The following is a 6,171-nucleotide window of genomic DNA, read 5'->3' as shown; positions in this document are numbered from 1 at the left end:
TAGAGCGTGGTAGCTGCATCTAGGAGATGACATAGAGACTTGTAAAGCACACACGGATCTGAAAGGTTCAGACCCATTGACTATAACCTCTCTCACAAGCATAACACGATCAAACCCAGAACTCTTGGGTGTTAGTCACATGGGGATGTGACCTTGAGTGTTAATCACATATCGATGTGAACTGGATTATTGACTCTAGTGCAAGTGGGAGACTGTTGGAAATATGCCCTAGAGGAAATAATAAAAGTGTTATTATTATATTTCTTTGTTCATGATAATAGTCTTTTATTTATGCTATAACTGTATTATCCGGAAATTGTAATACACGTGTGAATACATAGACCACAATATGTCCCTAGTGAGCCTCTAGTTGACTAGCTCGTTGTGATCAATAGATAGTCATGGTTTCCTGGCTATGGACATTGGATGTCGTTGATAACGGGATCACATCATTAGGAGAATGATGTGATGGACAAGACCCAATCCTAAGCCTAGCACAAAGATCGTGTAGTCCGTATGCTGAAGCTTTTCTAATGTCAAGTATATTTTCCTTAGACCATGAGATTGTGCAACTCCTGGATACCGTAGGAATGCTTTGGGTGTACCAAACGTCACAACGTAACTGGTTGGCTATAAAGGTGCATTACAGGTATCTCCGAAAGTGTCTGTTGGGTTGGCACGAATCGAGACTAGGATTTGTCACTCCGTGTAAGCGAAGAGGTATCTCTGGGCCCACTCGGTAGGACATCATCATAATGTGCACAATGTGATCAAGGGGTTGATCACGGGATGATGTGTTACGGAACGAGTAAAGAGACTTGCCGGTAACGAGATTGAACAAGGTATTGGTATACCGACGATCGAATCTCGGGCAAGTACAATACCGTTAGACAAAGGGAACTGTATACGGGATCGATTGAGTCCTTGACATCGTGGTTCATCCAATGAGATCATCGTGGAACATGTGGGAGCCAACATGGATATCCAGATCCCGCTGTTGGTTATTGACCGGAGAACATCTCGGTCATGTCTGCATGTCTCCCGAACCCGTAGGGTCTACACACTTAAGGTTCGATGACGCTAGGGTTATAAAGGAAGTTTGTATGTGGTTACCGAATGTTGTTCGGAGTCCCGGATGAGATCCCGGACGTCACGAGGAGTTCCGGAATGGTCCGGAGGTAAAGATTTATATATGGGAAGTCCTGTTTTGGTCACCAGAAGAATTTCGGGGTTTATCGGTAACGTACCGGGACCACCGGGAGGGTCCCATGGGTCCACCAAGTGGGGCCACCAACCCCGGAGGCTTGCATGGGCCAAGAGTGGTGAGGGACCAGCCCCTTAGTGGGCTGGTGCGCCTCCCACAAGGGCCCATGGCTTTTAAGAGGTGGAAAGCGGGCAAACCCTATGGGGATATGGGCCTTAGGGCCCATATTGGTGCGCCTCCCTCTCCTCTCCCCTCTTGGCCGCCACCCCCTTTGCCATCTAGGGCTGCCGCCCCCCCTAGGGGTGGGAACCCTAGAGGGGGGCGCACCCTCCTCCCTCTCCCCTATAAATAGTGAGGCATAGGGCTGGCCATAACACGCGATTTGATCTCTCGTTAGTGCAGCCCTGCGTCTCTTCTTCCTCCTCTTCTAGCCACGCTCCTCCACCACCACCACGCCGTTGTGCTGCTGCTGGATGGAGACTTCCTCAACCTCTCCCTCTCTTCTTGCTGGATCAAGGCGTGGGAGACGTCACCGGGCTGTACGTGTGTTGAACGCGGAGGTGCTGTCCGTTCGGCACTTGATCATCGGTGATTTGAATCACGACGAGTACGACTCCATCAACCCTGTTCACTTGAACGCTTCCGCTTAGCGATCTACAAGGGTATGTAGATGCTGTCACATCCCTGGTCCTGTTATGCACTAGGCTAGACCTCATGTGAGCATCATGTTTTAATTCAAATGAAATTTGAATTGAGGAATTTTCAAAGCCTCAGAAACCTTCTAAAAATGATCAACATTAAAATCTCCTCAAAGAAGTCCAAGAAAATCTTCCTGTTAGTCTCGGAAAATATTGCAAAGAGGTAAAACTCAAAACAATATTTTTGGTATCTCAGAGTTAATTATTTTGGGCTTTTGAATTAAATAAATAGCTATTTGCATTGGATATATATTTGATATATAAGTAATATATGTCCAATAACTACTGGAACATTTTATGTGGTTTGGTATATTTTAACTCTAGCCACATAACTATTTTCAGGATTTTATAAAATGGTTTAGTATTTTACTAAACTAAAACAACACAGAACAAAATAGATAAATAAAAACAGAAATAGAAAGAGAGAGAGGACTACCTGGCGCTCACCTGGTAGCCCACCTGGCCCAGCAGCACGGCCCAGCCCATCTCCACTCCCCCTGTCGTATTCCTCCTCGCCAGAAGGACCGAGGCGTGGCGCGCGCCCGAGAGGCCTCAGCCACCTCCTGCTTCCCCTGGCCACCTCCTGCTTCCTCTCGTCGCCCTGGACCCCGTCCGCGACGCCACGCACCCTCCCAGGCCTCGCACTCTCCCCGTGCCTTCTCCCCCCTTCTCTGGCTCCCTCTCTCTTCCACCGAGCGGAGCCCCGTCGCCACCGACGCCGTTCGCCGTGGCCACAACCACCGCCTCGCCTCCCCGACGCCTCCCAAAGCTCCGCTGGTCCTCCCTCTTCCTCCTCACCAAGACGGAAGGCGCCGGAAGCCCTGGATGGGGCCAGCTTCGCCGTTCCCCTCCTCGGCCACCGCGGATCGCCGCCATCAAATCCGTCCCCGTCCGGCCTCCCTCAAGCTCGCCGTCCACCTCTACAGGGTCTACGTGAGCTCTCCGTCCGTTTGCCCCTCTCTGTTTCATCGTTCGCGCGCCGTAGCTAGGTTATCCACCGCGGCCGAGAGCTTCTCGCCGCCGGCCATGGCGTGGCCGTGGCCACAGCCACCGTAGCTCGCTCCCGAGCCCACCGTCATGCTCACCGCAACCCCAGGAGGCCGCAGCGCCCTTCCGTTTCCCCTCTTGTGCACCGTAGCGCCGTTCCCGCCAACGCCCGCGGTCCGGCAGCCGCTGAGCTCGACACCGGCGAGGATTACGGCCGCCTCAGCTTCTCCCGTTTGCCCTGTTAGATGCGCGCGAGCCTGGGCATTCCGTAGATGCCCTCCGCCGGCCATTTGGTCGCCGGAGCAAGAAACCCGAAGGCCTCCGCCGCCTCGGCCTCACCGGCGACTCAACGCCGGCGGGATTGAGTCGTTTGACCAGGGGTTTGACCTCCCCTGGGTCTATGACAGGTGGGCCCCCGCCGTCAGGTGATTAGTTTAAGCTAATCACCACCTAATCTAACCCCCTAACACTGACATGTGGGCCCTAGTGCCCTAATCTTTAATTAAACTAAACTAACCCCCCCTGTCTAACCTGTGTCACTGACGTGTGGCCCCCACACGTCAGGTTTGACCCTGGGCGACCCAGTTGACCTGCTGACCTCAGCCTTACGCCATGCTGACGCAATATTCCTTTTCTGGAATTTAGTTCATTTTATAAATATTCAGGAAATTCTAGAAAATTGTAAAAACTTCTAAAAATCATAGAAATTCAACCGTAACTCCAAATTAAATAAATTATATATGAAAAATTATCAGAAAAATTCAAGCAATCCATATGTACCATTTCATGCATGTTAGAACAACTTATAGCTGCTGTTTAGCACAAATCAATTAAATGACATTTGAATAATCACATATGGAGTTTGAATTTGAATCTTGTATTCAAACCAACTTCATTTAATCTGTTGCTAGTTGCATTAGCTCAAAACACATTCATATTGCCATGTCATGAGCATGCATCATATTGTGCATTCCATTGATTGTATTTCTTCTTTGTTGCCGGTATTTGTTCCCTCCCGGTAGACGATGTTCCGACGTTGTGATCGTTGACACTGATGAAGACTCAATGTTATCTTCAGAAGTGCCAGGCAAGCAAAACCCCCTTGTTCATTCCGATACAATCCTACTCTCTCGCTCCTGCTCTCTTTTAATGCATTAGGGCAACAACGATTCATCTGTTACTTGCTGCGGTAGGTGAACCCCTTTATCCTCTGCATGACCTGTCATTCCACAGTAAATAGATGAAACCCACTAGCATGAGTAGGAGTTGTTTGAGCCCTGTTGTGCCTACTCATTCATGCTTGTTTGTCATGCCTGCTACTGCTTAGAGTTGAGTCAGATCTGATTCATCGGGGATGAATCAGAGGTGTGTGAACATGTCCTACTGTGTGTGAACACGATTTGGTAAAGGTAGCGGTGAGAGGCCATGTAGGAGTACATGGTGGGTTGTCTCATTGCAGCCGTCCTCAGGAACTGAGTTCTGTGTTTGTGATCCATGATTCAGCTACTACCACGCATTGGGCCCGAAACCAATGGACCCTCTCGGCTTCTTAATCACCCTTGTCCTCTGTCCAGGAGTTGCAAGTAGTTTCTGGTGTTTGTAGTATGCTGGAGGCCGTGCGCAGCGCTGACCGTAGGGGTGGGCTGTGATGCGGTAGGCACGTGGCCGGGTAAACCGGGCGCCCGTTTGGTGTCACGGAACCCTGTTCACATCGTTTGGGGCTGTGAGCGAAACTCCGGCCGGATCTCCTCATGGATGGAACCCGAATAGGCGATAAACCTGGACTAGAGACTTGAGTGTTTAGGCAGGCCGTGGCCGACACCCACGTTGGGCTTCCGCTTGAAGGTTGCCGAGTACATGTCGTGTAAACGGCGGTAAGTGGTGAGAGCGTGTGTGAAGAAGTACACCCCTGTAGGGTTAATATGATCTATTCGAATAGCCGTGTCCGCGGAAAAGGACTTCTGGGTTGCTTATATCAGTTCATAGACAAGTGAAAGTGGATACTCTAAAATACGCAAGATAAGCGTGAGTGCTATGGATGGCGTTCTCGTAGGGAGACGAGAGCGGTTCCATAGTGGTGTATTGGTTGGTGAATATGTGGACTCGTGTGCGCCACCTCAAAAGAGTTACTTGCAGTCGTAGTTCAGGATAGCCACCGAGTCAAAGCTAGCTTGCTGCAGTTAAACCCCACCACCCTTTGTTGATAATGATGCATTTGTAGATAGTTCTGATGTAAGTCTTGCTGGGTACATTTGTACTCACGTTTGCCTATTTTATGTTTTTGCAGAGAGACTTCGGTCTCGCTAGTAGTTCCGCGTGGACTTCGACGTTTAGCTTGTTACCTCAGCTACGATCTTGTGCCCTCGGCAGGATCTGATAGATAGTCAGGCTTTTCAGCCTTTTTCATTTATAGATGTCTGTACTCAGACATGATAGCTTCTGCTTGTGCTTTGACTTGTATGCTCTGAATGTTGGGTCGTGAGACCCCTGTTTGTAATATCTCGCTCCTCGGAGCCTATTGATAAATACTTGAGTTGTAGAGTCATGTTGTGATGCCATGTTGTATTTGCACATATCGAGCATATTGTGTGTATGTTATTGAAATGCTTGGTATGTGTGAGATCTGACAACCTAGTTGTTTATCCTTGGTAGCCTCTCTTACCGGGAAATGTCTCCTAGTGTTTCCACTGAGCCATGGTAGCTTGCTACTGCTCCGGAGCACTTAGGCTGGCCGGCATGTGTCCTTCTTCGTTCCTGTGTCTGTCCCTTCGGGGAAATGTCAAACGATGAATACCGGAGTCCTGTTAGCCCGCTACAGCCCGGTTCACCGGAGTCCTGCTAGCCCAGTGCTACAGCCTGGATTCACTCGCTGATGACCGACACGTTCGATGTTGGGGCATGGATGCCTGTCCCTGTAAGTTTGTGCCACTTTGGGTTTACGACTAGCCATGTCAGCCCGGGCTCCTTATCATATGGATGCTAGCGACACCATCATATACGTGTGCCTAAAGACGCAAACGGTCCCGGGCAAAGGTAAGGTGACACCCGTGGGAATACCGTGCGTGAGGCCGCAAAGTGATATGAGGTGTTACATGCTAGATCGATGTGGCATTGAGTCGGGGTCCTGACAGCGTTGGTATCAGAGCTTGACTGCCTATAGGATTACCAAGCCAAACTGGTCGAAGTTGAGTCTAGAAATTCTTTAGTTATGTAAGGGAATTGATTGTGGATGGAACGTAAGGCTCTTTTTACTTCTTATACCTTATGCCTTCTGATCTGAGT

This window comes from Triticum aestivum, chromosome 4A (genome assembly GCF_018294505.1).
Source record: "Triticum aestivum cultivar Chinese Spring chromosome 4A, IWGSC CS RefSeq v2.1, whole genome shotgun sequence".
Classification (NCBI taxonomy): Eukaryota; Viridiplantae; Streptophyta; class Magnoliopsida; order Poales; family Poaceae; genus Triticum; species Triticum aestivum.
The sequence above is the reverse complement of the archived record's forward strand: the minus strand, read 5'-3'. Positions refer to the sequence as shown.